The sequence below is a fragment of the Canis aureus genome, chromosome 24, assembly GCF_053574225.1.
Source record: "Canis aureus isolate CA01 chromosome 24, VMU_Caureus_v.1.0, whole genome shotgun sequence".
Lineage (NCBI taxonomy): Eukaryota > Metazoa > Chordata > Mammalia > Carnivora > Canidae > Canis > Canis aureus.
Window position 1 is genome coordinate 25,301,169 of NC_135634.1, and position 22,138 is coordinate 25,323,306.

General features: G+C 35.6%; 1 protein-coding gene and 1 pseudogene across 9 annotated transcripts in view; one reads left to right on the forward strand and one right to left on the reverse strand.

Annotated features, from left to right (window-relative positions):
- The window catches only part of LOC144295918 (uncharacterized), a 247,121-nt gene that overhangs the window by 63,659 nt on the left and 161,324 nt on the right, over positions 1-22,138 (forward strand). The gene's annotated exons all lie outside the window — the stretch shown is intronic.
- Positions 17,812-17,883, reverse strand: LOC144296647 (U4 spliceosomal RNA; annotated as a pseudogene).

Below are 22,138 nucleotides of genomic sequence, written 5' to 3' on the forward strand. Positions count from 1 at the left end.
AGAAAAGAATGTGTGAAGACACAGGGAGAAGGCAACCATCTGCAAACCAAGGAGAGAGGCCTTGGAAGAAACCAACACTGCACACACCTGATTTGAACTTCTAACCTGCAGAAATGCAAGACAAAACATTTCTATTGTTTAAACCACTTAGCCTGTGGTACTTTGTTATGGCAGCCCCAGAAAACTAATTTAGGTGGGTAGATGTGGTGGAGGTCTGTGGAAGTTCTTTTTAGATTGCTTCAGTTTTTCTCAGTGGGATGTAATCTTTGAAATGTAGGCATGCAGATGTCGCTACAATGAATACTATTTAAATTGTTTTCTTCTTTTCATGGGTTTGTTTTGTTGTTAATTTACTAGAATCTTACGGTAGATACCTAGTTCATCAGTTTTGAGGCTTTCAACATTTTCTGCAGCTGTTAGTATGATAAGATAAGAAAAAGCAATTGGAAGAATAAAGAAAACTAAAACTCATTATTTGTGGCTAATTATTTATATAATTACCAAACAATATAAACAAATTATTATTAAAGATAATAAAAAATACACAAACTAATCAAACTATTTAAAGAAAAAAGTGAGGCAATGATGAACATGGGATTTAGTGGGAAGGCAGTAGGTGGGAGAAGGGGCTACATGGCCAGATGTGAGTTGTTATCATAGCACTAGCTTCTGTTTTGAGTGGTGATTTCATGAATATTTATTACATTATTAAAAATACCAACTAAGTAATCAACCAACTAAATAAAAGTGGGCTAAGCCTGGACCAATGATGAATGTGTCATATGAATTAAAAATGATAATTAATCTAATTGTGTGTACCTTTGGCACAAATAAAAAAATTAATTGTATCCATAATCACCATGGGTTTAGTACTTTACAATTTATGAAATGTTTTCACTTCCATTCCTTGTCTTGACAATCATTTGAAATATCTCATTTGATTTTCAAGATGACCCTGTGACATAGAACTTTATCCTTATTTTCCAGTAAGTACAGGGATCAAGGCATATTAAATAAGTGTCACATTGTTCATACATAGTATTAGAACTTGAAGAGTCATGCTAAACTTCATGCCAAATATTATGTATAGCAATGTTTTCCAAACTGTTGAGTTAAAAGCCTAAGTCTAAAATCATTCACTGTATTTGGATGTTGTTTGATTACCTTGCTATCATTTTATATACTGCCTTTATCTTTCAAACAAATTCATGTGAATAAGAGCTGTCCATATGTTCGAAAATTAAATAAATAGATATTTGAAATATCAACTGATATTTCAAATTGAAATTTAGCTGTTCAGAATGTGAAATTGTACAGTTTTTAATTCTGATTCAACCCTTAGCCATTATTAGTTCCATTGTCTTACTAGTTACTAAAATCAGGCATGCAAGTAGCCTCAAAAAGCAGACTCCTCCCCACTCCATATGCTTGATAACAGACCAGCTGGAAACCAATTAACATGCTTGGCGATGTAAAGGAGACTCTTAAGCTCCTCTCTCAACGACCGAGGGTAGAGAGACCTTAAGATGGCTATTGCATTAAGAAAGTTCTTTTCACAAATACCTTTCATTTGCCCCATTTGTTCTTTTATAATGTCAAATTAAGGCATATATTATTATTAAATTCCATTTAATAAATTATTATTATTAAATTCCATTTAATAAATTATTATTATTAAATTCCATTTAATAAATTCCATTAAACTATAGTTTATTTAATTTTTTTTAGCTTCAAAATATTCACCTATTAGAGGCAGAGGAAATTAGAAATAATTATTCTTTACTATTTTTTTGAATGGGAGCATTATTTTACGAATTTACTTTTGCAGTTCAGTAGGACACTAATTTTTCAACAGATTTAATTTTTTAGTTCATGAGAAATATTGTGCACTTCAAATCTATTTCTCCTGCAACTGGTTTTATTTGGAAGCTGTAAAGGGTTATATAGCTTTCCAGCAGCAGCGTCTCTGCTAAGAGTGTGACTCGCTCCTCTCAAAGACAGTGTTGTGTTCTGCTAATAGTATGTTGGTTCTAATTTGGTAAATAATGTCAAATAGCATCAAAGTTCAATATGAGGATATAGCATATGAAGCATAAATTCTTTCAAATTGTATTCTCTCCTGATCCTTTCAGCAAAGTTTAACCCATTGAAATTTTGGAACCTATTCTCTTTCATGACATTAAGGTATCTGTCATATTTGATAAGTAACTTTCCTGTTTTGAAGTACAAGCAAGTGACAATACCTTTCAAGCTACTTAATATTCAGTAATAGGATAGGACAATGAGCATGTCTGAGACAATGTGTGTTCCTGAAAATATCTTCAACAACTTATTGCATAATCAGAAAAAGCCCATTTCATGGATATGGTCATGTTAAGATGCTCCAGTACCATTCCTATATCTTCAAGATACTCAAAATCTTTCTTCTGAAAACACTTTAGTTTTCTAAAATATTTTATTTATTTATTTGAGAGAGAGAGAGAGAGAGAAAGCAGGAGGAGCAGCAGGCTCCCTGAAGTGTAGGGAGCCCAATGCAGGGCTTGATCTCAGGACCCCAGGATCATGACCTGAGCCAAAGGCAGATGCTTAACTGACTGAGCCTCCAGGTGCCCTGCTTAAATTACTTTAAGCAAAAATAATTGTGCATATTAACACATGAAAAAAGATGAGAATGACTATAACTAACTTCTACTTTTATTTTGTAATTCTAAGCTTCAAATCATCTCAAAGTTACCAGGAATATGCAATCTAATATTCATTATATACAGTTGATCCCTGAACAACATACGGCTTAGGAGTGCCAACCTCCCATGCAGTTGAAAATCTGCATATAGGGCAACCTGGGTGGCTCAGCGGTTTAGTGTCGCCTTCAGCCCAGGGCGTGATCCTGGAGACCCGGGATCGAGTCCCATGTCGGGCTCCCAGTATGGAGCCTGCTTCTCCCTCTGCCTGTGTCTCTGCCTCTCTGTGTGTCTCTCATGAATAAATAAAATCTTAAAAAAAAAAGAAAATCTGCATATAACTTTTGACTACCTCCAAATTTAACCACTAATAGCCTACTGTTGGCCAGAGCCTTATCAATGGCATAGAGTTGGTTAACACATGTTTTATATGTTATATGAATTACATACTGTAGTTTTACAATAAACTAAGGTAGAGAAAAGAAAATGTTCTTAAGAAAATTACAGGAAAAGAAGATACATTTACTGTACTGTATTTATTAAAAAAAAATTTGTGTATAATTGGACCTATGCGGTTCAAACCCCTATTGTTCAAGAGTCAACTGTACTTAAATTGGAAAACTTTACTTGAAAAAACATACTGTTAAGAAAATACTATCCTGAAACAAACAAAAAAACCCCGCAACAAAACAAAACAAAACAAAACAAAACCAAACAACAACAACAACAAAAAAGAAAATACAATTCCATCATGGACTGGCTGTTTTCTTCCTACTTGTGATCTTCTCCACTTGCCTCCCCTGCCCCTTACCCAACTTCTCCCATTTACCTGACTAAAATCATAAGTCCTTTAAGGTTTATTTCAAATTGTTACCCAGTGAAGCCTAACTTGAGGACTCCAGCCTTGGTCAAAATTTGCTTCCCGAGCAGTCATGCACTTAGTAGCTGTATCATTGATTCAGATACAATTACTGTAGAATGGGTTACGTGTAGTTTAATGCAGTATTATATACCATTTAAAAATTTTTAGGGCAGTCATAATTTTCTCTCCAGTAAGTTTCTGATATGTCTGAAGACAAATGGGTCTTGTCTGGTATTGTTCTGGTATTTTTTTGTTGAACAATACATTTTATTCATTTGTTCAACTGTCACCTATCCAGTCAGTGCTCACTATGAGCCAGAGACTTTGCTAAGTATTGGCACACAAAGATTTATTTGCTATTTATTAATTCAACATAGTTTTGAGTGTCTAGCATCTGCCAAATTCTTGAGATATAGGTATAAAGTAAATTAAATTTCTAGTTTTATGTGCCTTCAATCTTAGTAGAGGGGACAAAATAAAAAAATCTATATATATTATCAAGTAGTGATAAGGGCTGTGAAGAAGGTGAAACATGATAAAGCAATAGGGGATGATAAAGTGTGGGTATGGGGATATTTGAAGATGGTGAGGAAGGTTCTCTCTGAGAGATGACATTTGAGCAGGAACCTGAGTGAAGTGAGGGGGTGAGCTAAGCAAATATCTGACAGGAGAGAGTTCTTGGCAAGGGAAGAGAAAGTTCAAGTGCCCAGATGGAAGTGTTCTTGGCGTGTTCCAGAACAGCTAGAAGGTAAACTGGCCGAAAGCCCTAAGTGACAGGGAGGGCTCCCTGGAGGTGAAGTCAGAGAGGAGGCAGGGCCAGCTCATAAAAGGCTCTAGAGGATTTGATTCTTTTTTTTTTTTTTTTTTTTTTAAGATTTTATTTATTTATTTGAGAGGGAGAGTGAGAGCGAGTGAGCACATGAGCTGGGGAAGAGGCAGAGGGAGAAGGAGAAACAGACTCCCCACTGAGCAGAGAGCCCAATGAAGGGCTGGATCCCAGGACCCTGGGATCATGGCCTGAGCTAAAGGCAGACGCTCAACCAAGTGAACCACCCACACACCCAGGATTTGATTCTATACATGGCAGAAAGATGTTGGAGGTTTTAAGTAAGGCAGTGATATGGCCTGATTTATGATGAATAAGACAAATGAAAAAGATCTTGGAACTGCTCTAAAGAAACTTAAAATCTATTATTCAAAGTTCTATACAAACATTCATAGGCATTCTTATTAAACCATGGAATTAAAAAAATAAATTTACTAAAATTTAAAATATTCCCACTATGTGTATGTTCTATGTAGAGTATGTGTGTGTAAATGTACATATATATGGGTAATTGTGGGAAGAGTCAAATAGCAAATTTAAGCAGAAAATTGTAACCTCAAAAGTTATAAAGATGAGGAATGTAGCATTATTGAAAATTCAAATCCAAGAAATGTAGTTTATTCATTTGAGAAAAAAATGCAGTGACTGTTTTTTCTACTTCCATATTTTTGTATCTAAAAATATCAAGATATGACTTAAATATTTTATGCAAGAATATATATTACTGCTATTTGAATTGTAGGTCCCAAAGAATATTTGATCAATATTTACTGCACATGTCTGCTTCAAAAAAAGGGCATAGTGATTGGTTGTGAAGTGGATCTGAAGAACTGTGAAATAGAAACATAATTATATGATCTTAAGGTACTAAATAATCAAAGGTCCTTTTTTTTTTTTTCTGTCCATAGATGAGATCTTAGCACTGTGACGAAGGGATCTGGTTTGTAATATTAATTTTGATGCTAATGTGATAGGTGACTGAGCAAGACACAATGATGGTAACAGCAAATGCTAATTGAGTCCTCATTTTGTGTCAGGCATTCTGTGAACTGTGTGCTTTCTGCTGCTGTTTTCTTGCCAGAGGTCAGAACCAAATGAGAGATAAAACAAAACTGGTCAGCTGGAGAACCAAGTATCACCTTTATGACTAATGAAGCTATTATCAGACGGCATGGCAACAATGGGCTTCCAAATACTGAACCCTGGGATAAAATAGATTTCTGCATGCAGTCTTGAGCCACGCTGGTTAACTGTGAGATTTTCCATTAAAGGGCATCCTGAAATGTATAGAACAGAGAAAAAATTGAGTTTTCTAGGGGTTATTAATCCTAGGAAAAAATAGAGTAAGAATTTGGGCTATGTCATCATAGCCTTCTTCTAAAGCCATAGCCAGATGTATTTAAGGAAATTTCCTCTTCATTGAAGTTATGTGAATGGAAAAGAACTGTTTTTCTTGGTAATGAATCTCATTTAATTCTCACAGAAACCCTAAAGAGTAAGTATTATTATCACTGAAACAAAGGTACAGAAAAGTGAAGTGTGTTGGCAACGTCCCACATGAAGCTGTGGTGGAGACATCTTTGAACCCAGGCAGTCTGGCCCCAGACTTCACATTCTCACCCACATGCCCTCCTGCTTCTCTAATCTTTTTGAGCTGAACTTTCTTATCTGAAAAATGATGGGGTTAGACTAGAAAAATCTCTAAAAATTCCTTTCGACTTTAAAATGCTTTAATATGTCTTTTGGTTTATTGTAGAAATATCTGGGTGTGTGAAATATTTGAAACTCCTCAGGCAAGGGATAATATGGAACAATATTACATACCACTTAAAACGTTATTTTGATGAAAAGCCACAGTAGGTAATTGTAACCCAATTCTCTCCTCAATGTGGAAAACTTAACAGTTTAAAAAGGAACAGACAGATGGAATTTTGCTAACACGTCCAAGAAGGAAATATGATTTCACATGCATATTATATGCAAGTTTATGAATGCAGTCATAGTGTCTGGAACCTAGGTAGGAAACTATGATGAAAATCAGTGAAGTAAAATATCAAAATAAAACATTGCATGACAACTCCTAATGGGTAGCAATGCTGGCGCCTTTAATAAAACCACTTGGGAGTATTAACGTGAGACGTAAGTGGCTGAAGGGTTCTGAATTTCCCCGGTGATATTCATATATCAAAATGAATGTTAGCTGGCAATAATTCAAGAAGGGACATGCTTAGCATGCCACTGTTGAGATGCCCAAATTGTGATCAGGGACAGTAAATTGTGACATTTTACTTTGCGTCAAAATTAAGTAGACAACTTTGTTCATAATTTCCTAAGAGCTTGTTTGGAGCAAATATTTAGGCTTATAATCTCAATTAAGGATGGAATGTGTGATTTAGGTAACAAAATCACCTTTGTATATTTGAAAGGATAAAGGTATTATCGACATGTTTCCAATGAAACCCTTTTTGGTGTCTTCTGGGCAGTGAAGAATTTACTCCACATTTGAATGCCCACTCTGGGCATTTGGAATAATATTTTTAAAAATTACTTTAAAATAATAAGCTTTTAAAAGTGGCTTCAAACCAACATAGGTTTTTTTTTTTTTTTAAATAAAGATTTTATTTATTTATTTAGAAAAAGAGAGCGCATGCACAAGTGAAGGGAGGGGCAGAGGGAGAGGGAGAGAGAGAGAATCTCAAGCAGATGCTCCAAGGAGCATGGAGGCTGCCGCTGGCTTGATCCCGGGATCCTGAGATCATGACCTGAGCTGAAATCAACGGTTAGATGCTTTACCGGTTGAACCACCCAGGCCCCCCAAACCATTATAAGTTCTAATCATACAATTAATGTTCAAATAACTTTAGTTTTTCTGTCAAATTAATTTGGTAGTTGGCAAGTATCAAGTACTATTATTTAATGCAATATGTTTAAATGCTAGCTGATAAGTTTTCTTCTACTTTTCCACCAAAAATTAAAATATTAAAAAAATAGCATTGCCCTTACTAATTAAATGAAAAGTCTTTGGTAAATGTGACTTTGGAAAAAAGATCATTTTCTTTTTCTGGGGTTGCCTGGGTTTCACGTATAACTGTAGTCCTAATTCTCCACTTTTACCAATCATTCTTTCTAGTAACGTTATTTTCCAGACAATATCTCAGGGGTTCCTTCTGAAGAATTTCTTTTCTGCTTATTTAGAAAGAGATCTTCTTTGCCTCTTGGAACTTCATGCATATCTACTCTTTCTAAAGCATTGGTGTGTTTTGAAATTATTTCTTTAAATTGGCACGAGTGAGATGTTATGATGCTTGACTTTCTTTTTATTAAAGATTTTATTTATTCATGAGAGAGAGAGAGAGGGGCAGAGACATAGGCAGAGGGAGAAGCAGGCTCCCCATGGGGAACCCGATGTAGGACTCGATCCCAGGATTAGGACTTGAGCTGAAGGCAGACATTGAACCACTGAGCCACCCAGGTGCCCCTGATTTTGATTTTCATAAAGAATCTAAGCATGAGAATGATTTCTAATGACATAATTTATATATATATATATTACAAATTGCTTCCAATAATATGTGTATTTTATTGACTAACAACTCAGGAAAGAGGATAAGAATTAGATGTGAGCAGAGCTGGATTGTTCAAAAAATAAATGACAAATGTCAAGTACTCTGGAGCAGAGAGGTTTAATGAAATAAAGAGAAAAAGCCCCAGAGGTTTTTTTTCTTTATTGCAGTATTATAAGGTACAATAAAGTTTCTAAACATGTAGCATAAAGCAAACTAAAACTATATTATTTGACTTCTAATAAGTTATGTTAATGACTTGTTACAAACAAATGAATAAGTAGAAAATATGAATGTATAAGTAGGTCAACCTGTATTTTAAAAACTCTAAAAATATCTAGGGTGTAATGATTATGGAGATTCCAGAAAAGGGGATGTCTGTCTGAATAGTGAGATTTCATTTGCTGTTTATTTTGAGAACAGTCACTCGGACCTCTTGTGAAATAGTCTCTTGTGATTTCTCCACCTATTAATAGCTTGCTTTGGGCCTGATGGCTTCTAATCAGTGAATAATGATTACTGACTGGGCCATGGTTATCAACAGCAACAACAGTAGCATTTATGGGCTTTTAGTCCTCATAACAACTTAGTGAAGTAAGGATTATAATTACTTTCATTTTTACCCACATGTAAACCAACACTCAGGAATTTAGGTCATTGCCAGAGACCATCAAACAGTGCAAATATAACTGATATGTATTGTGCTGCCGCTATGTTCTAGGTACTGTGGTCGAAACAGAATAGAAGACCGCGTTCTCAATTCCTATTCTGGGGGAAACAAATGAATTTTCAGGCAACTGCAAAACAGACAGCTAAGATCTAATTTATGAAGTACTGCACTGGGGTGCTAGGAGATACAGAACACATTCATAGGGTGGGAGGGAAGATTTCTGCAGGCAGAAAGTAGTCGAGCAGGGCAAAAGCATTCTCTCACTGTGTGTGCCTTGCTAGTGAACATAGATCATGTTCATCCTTATTCTTTTAGCTCTACAAGGCTTTAGTTCTTTGCAAGCATATTATAGCTCACCACAATACCACATGGGAAACTACTCCTCTTTTGCATATGTAATACCAGAATAGACCTTACATTTATTTTCAGGGTTGTGTTTAGGAGACTACTTATCTATTTTGCCAAAAAAAAATACATACTTGAGAAAAAACACTGAATAATTCTCTAGACACATGGAATCCACAGCCAATTGTTTATAAGATCTGGTTACTATTTATAAACTCTCAATTTTAATATAGGATGTTTTAGCTGCTGAAAAGTATTTTTTTTTTTTCATTTTAGAGGTTCAGCATTGAATGTACTTTCGATGTGGAATGACAGTATGAATTTATAGCTTGGGGAGCCATCTGTAGATCTGACTAGGTTTAAGAATGAAATGCAGGACATACTTGGTCAGTCATGGAAGCTTTGAGCAGTGGGAGTAGAGTGCCAGGAAACTGTCTGCCAAACATGTCTTTTTTAGGAACTGCCTTCCCCCTCTAAATTCACATGGTTACCATAGATGTCACCATGTTTATAAATGTGACCATTGATTGGTTCAGGGTGGAAAGAAGATTCAAGCTGGGATAAGCATATTATTCCACTATTTTGATGTCATTAATTAGGCTTGGCTGGTCAGAGTCCATTGTTTCCATCCCAAATGGGTTGACTACAATTCAATTCTGGCATTAACTATTTGGAATTAGCACCAGACTGCACAGGTTAAGAGCTCAGTCCTCCACCAAACTGCCCTGATCTTAGAAACCAGATGCAAGTGGGGTCCCCAGGCCAGCCACACTTCGAATGATCTGCTTTAAATTTGGGGGTTTCTGTGGCTCCTTCAGTTTCCATAATTTAATAGAACTCACAGAACTCAAGGACGCACTTTATTCACGATTACAATTTTCATATAAAGGACAAACTCAGAACTAGCCTAATGAAAAAGCTGCTTAGGGCAAGGTGTGGGAGAGACTCAAATACAAAGTGTCCACGCTTCCCCACGGAATCAGGGCACCTCACTCTCCTGACACATCTCTGTATTCACCAACAGCCCTGGTGTTGAGTTTTTATTGGGGTTTCATTAAGTGGTATGATTGATGAAATCTTTGGCCATGTGTTTGACTCTATCTCCAGCACCCATCCTCTCCTGAAAGGTTCCAACTGTCTAGTCACATACCAGGTCTTTCTGGTGACCAGTCTTCATTGTCCTGGAGCTATCTTCAATGCTCACCAGGGACTGCTTCATTAACATAACAAAGACAATTATTATTCAGGAAATTCCAATGGTTTTTAAAGTTCTGTGCCAGGAACTAGGGACAAGGCCCAGGTATATTCTTTATCATACCACTGAGTTGGTGCTTGGAAATTCTGTTATTGGAACTAAGATAATTTGATCTTTTTAGATTCCTGTACTGTGTTATATGTAAAGCTTAGGGCTTTTGGCTGCCATGTTTCCTACCAAGAAAACAGAGGCCAATGTGTAGAAAGGAAAAGAGAAATGAAGCAAGTGTACAGAGAAAAGAGAGGAGTGAGGGAGAGAGTGAGTCCATAGAAATTTGAGTCTCTTTTCCAACATTTTCCTGTCCTTGGTTTCTATGAGGCTTCACATTGCCTTTACCAAATATCTTTTACATCTTCTGACTTCATCCAACTCTGGCTGAGTTTCTTAAACTCCTAACTGACCACCTATTGGTGGTTAATAGACACTTTTGCATCCACGTTTCAACATTAACACTTCTGAAGTCATGGTCTGGTGTCAGATTTGATAAAGTCGAGGCGCTTCATGTTTTACAATCACCTTCATTAAAATAATTCCTAAGATTTCCAGCAGTTTATCTAATATGTGTATAAAATGTGCGTTCTTATTTTTATTTTAGTTTTGCAGATGGTTTTCTATAAAGTACGTTTTTACTAAGTCCCTGTGTGAATGATTAAAAAAAAACTACAGAATAAGGTACAAATGTAGTGTATTTAATAAACTGTCAACTAAAGCAAAAAAAAAAAAAAACTCTTGGTAGAGTGAGCAAGTGAGCATATGTATGGAAATGGAAGTGTGCAGACGTAAGTAACATTAAGCTATGGGCAAGGTTGGTATCTACTTACTACACGTTGCACAGAAGGTCATGTGCTGCTCTGTGCAAATGCTGATCTTGTTGCTCTTCAGGAGTTGACGTCAGTATTTGGGGAATGTTGTCCATCTGTTGTCAGGTGTTTCCTTCCACATACAGGTGTCTGGCAGTAAGGGCATCTCACTCTTTTTAAGATGCCACTGTAGGAGCTACAACAGAATTGGAACAAGTGGCTCAACTCCAGGGTTTGCTCTTACTGACCTAGAATCTGCTGCTGTGTGCAGATGCACTGTTGGTGCCATGGTGGCAGCAGCTCTGCTTCCTCCTGGTGGCCTTTTTTACTTGCCTTGGATTTAAACAAGTTCCTTGTGGGGACCCATGGTTGTGACTTGGGAATTTTAAGTGTGGAAAAATTTTAAAGCTCTCAGGATTACTAGATAACATATAATTTCACTCCAGGCTTTGCACATTTTCCTATAGGGTCCATGCGAGTTATTACAGTGGATAGAACATGCTTACATCACCGCATGGCTTTTGCATGTGCTAGTCTCTGCCTGGAAGGTCTATCCCCGGGGTATCTGCATCACTTCTTTCCATAGTACCTGGAGGCCGTGTACTATGGATCGCTCAAGTGCAATCTCCTTTGTGATGCCTCCCTGACTCCCCTGTCAGGATGGCACCACTTACTCTTTGCCCCTCTATCCTGCTTATTTTACTTTTTAGCACTCATTCAACATCTGACATATTGAACATTTATTTGTTTACCTGTTTAGTGTTTGTCTGCTCCTCTGGAATATAAAATCTTATGAAAGAGGGCCTTCCTCTATTTGGTTCATTGTTTTATCCCAGCACCCAGAAGAGTTCCAGGCACGTTGTAGGCACCAGCAAAGATTTCTTGAAAAAGAGAGAGAGAGAGAGAGAGAGAGAGAGAGAAATGAAGAAATACTTTTGTTGTCCAGTACCTTTGCAATACTTTCCTCCATCTGGGGGAACTTTTTGCCTTGTCAATCTTGTCTCTCTAAGAAGGCAAGTCAGGTAGTAGATTTGACTTGCCTACAGCTGGGGCATGGATCAGATGTACCTCACAGTACTCTGAATCAGAAGACAACAACCTCTGGATGTACGTACTAGGAGGAACGTGTGTGCACATGTGTGTGTTGTATAAAGGCACTGGGGTGGATGTTCTAGTGGCCAAAGCCCAGTGCTAGTGGTGTGAGCTGCAGCTTCTGCGTCCGGTGGAGTTGGCAGTGGATTTTTCTGTGGAACAGTCTGTACGTGTTTTGAGGGTTGTAGTTGGCTACATAGCCTCCTGGTTTTATTCTCTCCCCTTCCTACAGAGTTTGTGAGTGAGGTAAGTTACTTTTGAAAATAAATTTCTTTTTTCTACGTAGAGTTTAAGTGAGTTCTGTTGTCGGCAACTGGGAATCCTAACTGACTCACAGCTGGTTTGAATCTGAATAATATATCCCAAAGTCTACAGTTTTTAAAAGCAATTTAGCAGTTTATAAGGTAGAACATTCTTTTGGTTAGACCTTTAGTGTTCATCTGGTCAAGTAATTTTCAGTGTATGTATATATATATATATATATTTTTTTTTTTTACATAGAATTATTTCTTCAAGTGAAATTTTACAAGAAGGTGAGCATCCAATATGAAAAGCAGATAAAACTGAAACTACTCTAGTTGAAGGGTGGGGGATATAAGAATCCTCCCCCCACAGTGTCTGAGGCCTCTTCTTGAGTCCTTAAGCACTCCAAAACATGAGAATTCACTGACAATTTACCTCATTTTCTAGAAGAGGAAACAGGTACACAGGAAAATGTAAAAGAAACACATTTAATGAGAGAACAGTCACTGGAACCCATTATATCTACACTAGCCTAGAGTTTTTGTACTACACTGCGCTGCACAATCAAATTAAGAAAGAAAAGTAGGGGATCCCTGGGTGGCTCAGCAGTTTGGCGCCTGCCTTTGGCCCAGGGCTTGATCCTGGAGTCCCGGGATCGAGTTCCGCGTCAGGCTCCTGGTGTGGAGCCTGCTTCTCCCTCTGCCTGTGTCTCTGCCTCTCTCTCTCTCTCTCTCTCTATGTCTATCATGAATAAATAAATAAAACCTTAAAAAAAAAGAAAGAAAGGTAATCTCTCTCTTTTAAAGTTTTCTTCTAGACATAGTACCAGTAGCAAAAGCAATAATCTGTTTAAATTGAGGTTTTCAGATAAAAAAGTTTAACATATTTAATTTAAAAATTTACTTCCAATAGTATATTTGAGAGTACTTTAGAAGTTAACACTGTATGGTTTTTGATTTAAAAATGTATACAGTCCAACAAATCTTTTCCTTAGGATAAAAAACCCTGTCTCAAGATTTCTTACCAGTATATGGTAATCTAATGGCTGTACATTATACTTTCAAAATTCAAATGAATTGAAAAAACAAATCAAAACAGTATTAAAACCGTATTAAAACATATGTTAAGCTCATCTAGATATGTATTATCTTCTGAAAAGTCTAATAAGATCGAATCAGTGAAATAGATGAATGTTTCCTTTCCCCAGGTGTGCATGTATGTTTTCTATGGCAATGCAGATATAGCAAAACTAACTCTTTCTATTAGTGAATGAAATGAGTGCCTTTATTGAAAAGGCAAATTTAAATAGAATCAATAAAAAGTAGAGGATCCATTTGAATTTCAATTGAAATTTTCTGGACCTACATGACCAAACCATCATATAGAAAATATGATTAAAGTCTCCATTCTCTCAATGACCATTTGAGACCTTTGCAATTTTAGTTGCTGTGATTACCTTCTCAGTGTAAGCTCTCATGAAGAAATCAAAAGTCACAACAACTTCTCGTCAACATCATTGGTTCTCTTTTTCATTTTTCTTTTGCAAATGATAATAATTTGTGTCTGGTGATTTGGAAGTCTGTTTTTTTATGACTCATCTCCCAAAGGGCTATAATTTCCCATTAAATTGCTCTCCATACTAGTACCACAAAACAACTCCTCCCTTCTATCATGATTTTTTCTCAACTATTCCCTTCCCAAACATTAAAAAAAAAATTTAAGCTGTATCTTACTTGGGAGTCTTTACCCTTAAATTTTGGAGGGACTATCAGTGAGTTAATAGAGAAATTTCTCCTCAAATAAATTTATATTTTACTTGGACCAGAAAAAAAAATGAGGCATTCATCAGGAATTTAGGACAATTTCATGATTGATAGATCACTTTCTTCTCAAAAAGAATTCTTTTAAATTTGAGTATGGTAGATGCACAATGTTATAATAGTTTCAGGTGTACAACATAGGATTCCACTTTTGTATATGTTGTGCTATGCTTAGCATAATTGTAGCTACCATCTGTTACGTACAATGTCGTAACAATATCATTGACTATATTCCCTACACTGTGCCTTTTATTGCCATGAATTATTCCATAGCTGGAAGCCTGTATCTCCCAGTCCCCTTCACCTCTTTTACCCAAGTCCCATCCCTCTTTCCCTCTGGCAATCATCAGTTTGTTCTCTGTATTTATAGATCTATTTTGCTTTTTGTTTATTCATTTGTTTTTTTAGAATCTACATATGACTGAAGTCATATGGTATTTGCCTTTTTTTAATATGACTTATTTCACTCAGCATAAAACCCTTTAGATCCATCCATGTTGTTGCAAATGGCACAATCTCATCCTTTTCTAAGGCTGTTTAATATTCCATTGTAGCATATATAGGACATCTTCCTTAGCCATTTGTCTATCAATGGACACTTAGACTGTTTCCATATCTTGGCTGTTACAAATAATGTTGTAGTAAGTACAGAGGTGCATGTATCTTTTTGAATTGGTGTTTTCATTTTCTTTGTGTAAATACCTAGTAGTAGAATTATTAGATCATATGGAATTTCCATATTTAATTTTGAGAACCTCCATACTGTTTTCTACTCCCCATTTACATTTCCCCATCATCAATTTTCTTGATGTTAGTGATAAGAGAATCTTAGAAGTGACAAAATAGGCTCAATACATGGCATCCAAAAGTGTTTCTGCTGCTTACAGTCCAAGATACCTTGCATTGCACCATCACTGTCCACACCTATAGGCTGCCACCGTTGGGCACTATGGCAGTGGAAGGCATCAGATATGTAGAATTTTCAATGACCAAAGGTTTGCTGTGTACCATAACTCTCAAGTTCTATTCAGAATTTTTCCTCTTTTCTGGAGAGCCACAATTATTTTTTTAAAAAAGATTTGATTTATTCATTCATTAGAGACACAGAGAGTTAGAGAAGCAGAGACATAGGCAGAGGGAGAAGCAGGCTCCATGCAGGGAGCCCAATATGGGACTCGATCCTGGGACTCCAGGATCACACCCTGAGCCAAAGGCACATTTAACTGCTAAGCCACCCAGGCATATCAGAAGACCATATATATATATTTTAAATTCGATCTGATAAGGAATAATTGACAGGATGAAGTATTTCCCTGGAGGCTTTCAATCCCTCATATTAAGAGGGATATTGGGCAGCCCCGGTGGTGCAGTGGTTTAGCGCCACCTGCAGCCCAGGGTGTGATCCTGGAGACCCGGGATCGAGTCCCACATCAGGCTCCTTGCATGGAGCCTGCTTCTCCCTCTGCCTGTGTCTCTGCCTCTCTCTCTCTCTCTCTCATAAATAAATAAATAAATAAATCTTTAAAAAAAGGAGGGATATTAATCCCTCATATTAATCTTTCTTGGATTAATTAATTTTGACATTTAAATATTTTGACAAAATAACGAAGGACTACTATAGTAAAACAGTAGTTATGTGTTATTTATATTTAGTCAATAACCATAAAGTCCTATTCGGGGCCAAAATTGACCTTTCTGTTCTTAGTTTCTTCAGCCTTTATAAAATGCCTACTATTCTACTATGTTTTCGTATTTCTAAGTTTTAAGGCTATATAAGCATTCATTCACCCATTTTTTCCAATAATGCAATTCAAACCTCTATCCTTGACCAATGTATTTAATACTCCTTTACATAAAGAATTGGTACTCCTGTCATGAATGGTAAATGTAGTTTTAAAAATGTAACCTGGCCCTAGTCCTGACTCAGACAGTTTTCAAGATGAAACAAGTTGCTGATCCCTTTCCATTGTTCTATGCAAGGGTTGTAGAGATGATTGCCTTAGACAAGGCCAGTGGGGCCACTCACCCAGGCCACACTTTAGAGGGTCCTTGTATCATAAACACCATTCAGTTCCAAGGAAATGCATTTCTACTTTTCTTGCCCTGTATCCATGAAGCAAAGGCTCCAGTGTCCTAATTCCATGAAGACTTGGAGATTGTGTCACTGTCAATGTCAGAGACAGACACTGCTTTGAAATGTGGGATAGAAATAGGTAGAGCAAAAATAAATTAATTTGCCAAATTTTTTCTACCAAACAACAATAACACAATATTTTCTTGTAAAGTAGTGCTGAGTGTCTATATTCCTGCTTTTCCTTGTTGCCAAGGACTGGATTGTTTCCCCAAATTCATGTGTTGAAGCCTTAACCCTAATGTGACAGTATTTAAGGAAGCAGTTAAGTTTCAGTGAGGTCATATGGGTGGGTCCTCATCAAATACGATTAGTGTTTTTTAAGACGAGATACCAGATTTATCCCTCTCTTCCTCTTTCTCCCTCTGCATGGGCTCAGAGGAAAGGCCATGAAGATTGCAGCAAGAAAGCAGCTATCTGCAAGCTGGGAAGAGAGTCCTCAGTAGAAATCAAACTTTACTGGATGTTGATCTGGGAATTCTAGCCTTCAGAAATGGGAGAAATACATTTCTATTGTTAAGTCACCCAGTCTATATTTCTTGTGGCAGCCCAAGCCGACTGATACATTTGTGTTCTAATTCTTGGATCTGGAGGTGGTCATAAATTACTGAGGTATGCACAACAATCGTACACAGTATCTGAATAGCCTTTACAGTGTTAAATAATTTATAGTTCTTGAAAAAAACCATCCAGTTGAAACATGTGAAGCATGACATTGATTCTTTTTTCCCCAGTTTTACTGAAATGTAATTGAAAAATAAAACTGTATATTTTTAAAGTGTACAACACGATGATTTGATATATGTATACATTATGAAGTGATGACCACAACCAAGTTAATTAACATTTCTATCATCTCACATAGTTTTCTTATTTGCTTTACTTGGTGGGGATGCTCAACATTTACTTAGTAGATTTCAAGCATATAACACAGTATTGTTATTTTTATTTATTTATTTTTAAATATTTTCTTTATTTATTCATGAGAGAGACACACAGAGAGAGGCACAGACACAGGCAGAGGGAGAAGCAGGCTCCATGCAGGGAGCCCGACGTGGGACTTGATCCTGGATCTCCAGGATCACACCCTGGGGTGAAGGCAGGCACCAAACCCCTGAGCCACCCAGGCTGCCCCACAGTATTGTTATTAACTGTAATCCCACCATGTTACATATTAGATCCTCAGAACACATTCATTTTCTAACTGAAAGTTTGTACCCTTAAACCACTGTCTACTCATTTCCTTTACACTATAGCATTCTACTCTCTGTTTCTGTGAGTTCAACTTTTGGCTTTTGATTCCACATATAAGTGATACTTGTACAGTATTGGTCTTTCTCATGACATTGATTCTTTACATTGGCTGCTAGATAGACATTGAACATTTCAGTTGTGAATGGTTTTCTTTTTATAAAAATATTTAATAAGATATAATTACATTTTCAAAAGTTACATTAAAATTTTGTTTTTTCTTTATATCTTCTGGTTTAAATTTTGTTACTGATTATAAGTTTTATTTTGCCTTCTAATTTTATTAGCAATAATCGCGCCTTGGATAAACCTCATTGACTACAATACTGCCACTGCGCAAAGCTTATTTTGCCTTCTAATTTTAATACATCATTTTGATTATTTTAGGGAAAAAATAAGAAACATAAAAAATAGTCTTACCTTATTTACCTTTAAATTTTTTTTTATACTTTGAAAACAATATTCTATTTTTCACTTCTTTAGACCAGAGGTCAGCAAACTAGGACTTGTGGGTCAAATCTGGTCTGCCATTTGTTTTTATATAAGGCTTTATTGGGACACATTCATGCCCCTATTTTTATGTATCGTCTATGGCTATTATCATGGTGCAACATCAGAGTTGAGTAATTGCTACAAATACCTGAAAGCCAAAAGTAATTACTATCTGGCCCTTTACCGATAAAGTTTGCTAGCTCCTGCTTTAGATCATTGAAAATGTGTACAATTTGAATCATGATAAAATAAATTAAAGTAGGATTAAAAACTAAAAGCAATAAGAGAGAGAAACTTTTCAAATTAATGTTCCAAATTTAAATAACCAGAAGCTAGGAAAGTGAGGGGACTTCTGTACAGCACTGCTCACATAAAATTTGTAAGCAAGACATTACAAATTATTTAAAGAAGACTGAAGGAAAATGAGCAAGGGACATTATTCACATGAAATCCACACTGAAATTGGTTGGTTAGAGTTCCTGCAATAACAGATTCTCATTAAATGAAGCTGTAGTCACTGATCAAAACAGTGAAAATGAAAGACAAAATTACTCATATCAAATTCATATTTCAGAGACAGCAAATATAATTCTGGCATACTTGTTAAAAGTTGAAGAAAAATGCATTCATAAAATCTGCAAATTGGATAAAAAGTTGAAAACTTTGGAACTTTACTCTGTTTATTGGATGATGATTCTGGAAAATGGCTGTCATATCCTGACACAAATGAGAATGTTTCTAGCAAAGCACAATCTGATTTAAATCAATGATTACAGTTTTCCATTGGATAAACGTGGCAGAAAATTTATATTTCATATTTTCATAGACTTTGTTTTTTAGAGCAGCTTTAGGTTCACAGCAAAATTGAGTGGAAAATGCAGAGATTTCCCATCTCCTTCCTGTCCATATGCACGCACAGCCTCTCCCATTATCAACTTCCCCTACCAGAATGCTGCTCTTTGTTACGATTGATGAACCTGCACTGACACCTCATTATCATTCAGAGTCCATAGTTTACATCTGGGTTCACTGTCAGTGTTGTACATTCTGTAGGTTCAGACACAGGTATAATGACGTACCCATCATTAGGTATCGTACAGCATAGTTTCACTGATCTAAAATTCCTCTGTGCTTCACATATTTCATTTTAAACCCCAAATCTTTCAAATTGGGAAAGAAACTTATATTCTAAGTTCAAAGACAAAGTATCCTGTTACTATCATTATATATTTCTCAACCAATGTTCATAAATGGTTTGGGGCAATAATGATATTTGCTATTGGAAACATATCCTTGATTAAAAGAAAATGAAATGATAAAGTGGCAAAAAATAAAATGTAACCAAGATAAATGCCAACCAAATGGAAAATAGTTAAATGAATTATGCATAGGATATTATGCAATATGAGCATGTATTATTAAGGAATAATTAAGCTATAAAAAGAATGTGAAATGCCATAAGCACATAAAATCAACAAATACTAAATAAATGAACAAAAGGACTAAGTAAGTGACAAACAATTGATATTTTTCAACAAAGAAGTAAATGTAGAACAGAATACATATTGTTATAATGTTCTTAAAAGAATATTAAAGATGATATCATGTGTTCAATTTTTAAACAAAGTACAATGATGCTTATGCAACAATGTTTTTGTTCACTTTATTGAGGTATAATTGATAAAATTGTAAGATATTTAAAGGGTACATTGCAATGATTTGATAAATGTATACATTGCTAAGGAATTCCTCTCATCTAGTTAATTAACACATCCATCAATTTACACATTTATATATATATGTTATACACACATATATATTTTTTTTGGTGAGAACAAACAAGTTCTACTCTCTTAACAAATTTCGATGACATAATACAATGTTATTAATTATAGTCACCATGTTCTATATCAGATCATCAGGCCTTATTCGTCTTATAACTAAGTTTGTACCCTTTTATCAACCTCTCCTTAATATTTATATAAACATGAAACATTTGGGGATTTGGTAGAAATGATCTCCAAGTTTGTTAATGAATGGCTAAATATGTAATATGAATAAAAACAATGAAAATAATAAAAAATGCAACTCCCCTTTTGGATGGAGAATCCAAATTAGATCGCTCATTTATTGGATAAGGAAGTGAGAGAAGAAAATACATAAAAAAGTAAATATTACTCAGTTTAACTGGATTTCAAAAGTTATGTTGAGAAGCTCCTCAAATAAAAATAAAATTGTGATTTTTAGTAGAAAATGAATTTAACTTCGAGTGTCCGTTTTGCTTGCTATTATTAATCATATTAGGAAAAGATAATGACCACCAAAAATACAAAAGTGATGTGCTTGGATACTTCAATTTTTAAAAGGCTTATAAACTTAAAAAAGTTTTCTGGAGAAAACTTTGGAGAAATTGCAAGAAGCTGCATGTTGAATATGAAACAAATGTGACATCTTATTAAAATAGAAGGGAATTGCAACTAGAGATAAAAATATTTCCTAACTATGCAAAAAAATATTCATGTACAAATATTTCCAAAACTAATTTCTATGAAGAATATTTTCTAGTCATTAGAAAGCAAGCTATCGTTTCAATTGGAGAAAGATTGGAATAAATAGAGCAGCACATGGCTGTTTTCAGTTCTTTTTATAATATTCCAGTACTGACAATTTTAGAAGAAAAAGAACCTAAGAAATATTGTATGGCTCTAAATACTGCTTTAAAATACTTTGAAAATCTGATAAAAGCAATAGAGATTTATATCTTGGAATTAAATTATTTTGTAATGGTTTTGTGTTAATCATTTATCATCAGCGTTCCTATTACAATGTTCAAATATGATTTGTTAATTTCATATTCCATTTTGAATCTAAGGATTGCTTTAAATTTTTATTAACAATTCCAGGGGCATCTGGGTGGCTCAGTGGTTGAGTGTCTGTCTTTGGCTCAGGTGGTGATCTAGGGGTCCTGGGATCGAGTCTCACATCGGGCTTCTCTGCAGGGGGCCTGCTTCTTCCTCTGCTTATGTCTCTGCCTCTCTTTCTGTGTCTCTCATGACTAAATAAATAAAACCTTAAAAAACAAACAAACAAAAAACGATTCCAGTTCCCACTGCTTCAGCAGAACAAAGTTTCTCCATATTAATATGAATAAAAAACTATCTAAGAACCACAAGGACTAAAGAAAGGTTATCTGATTTGGCTGCTGATAGAAACCAGCTATGTGGAAACTTTAATTACACCAAATAATTAGTGAATTTGCAGAAATTTTGTGAGATAAATCTAGAATTTTAAAATGAATTATGTTATTTCCGTGTTTTATTATTCACCCAAACATTGTTGGCCCATCAATGGAACACCTAGATGTGCACAATAAAAATTAAATTCAGTTTTCTTTGATATTTTGCCAACTTTCAGTTTTATACACATATTTCTCAATTTTACTAGGAAGATATATTTGTTAAAAAGGGGGGAATAGAACATATTAAGTATTTTATTTAACAGCTCGTTAGCTTGCTATAAAACTTCAATATTTAGACATGTGGTATGTGAACCTCCATTTGTCCCCTGCTTTCGTGGTGAGGGGCCATCCTGCTGGCCTCCTCTTTATGGGCTAATCTAAGGACCACTGGATGAGATGAAATGTAGAAGTATGTTGACAACGGATGAGGTGATGAGCTAGTGTCTTTCGTTTAGCCTTTTCCCTGCTGTTGCTACATTTCAAATGGATCTTTCGTTGCTGTTCCTAGGAAGGGAGGATATTGCTGCATGCTCCAACTGCTCAGTATTTTCTTCCTAATCTGATGCTTTTTGCTTTCTTGACTGAAAAAGATGTGTTGGTTTTGAATGAACTCACCTAAGTTGGCTGGCTCTGTCGAAAAGCCAAAGAAATTTATTTTTGCATTTTTCCTACGTGCTTCCAAGGAGGGATAAATGTCTTAGCATCTAGGAGAATCAGCAGGTTGTCACAACCCAGACCTATTAAATTTAATGATTTATTGTAACAATGTCTATGCTATTATATTCAAGAAGTTATTACATATCTTATACGCCAAAGTTGTTAAAAATAACAAAGGACTATTATCTTGAGTGTGGGAAACAAAATCATTT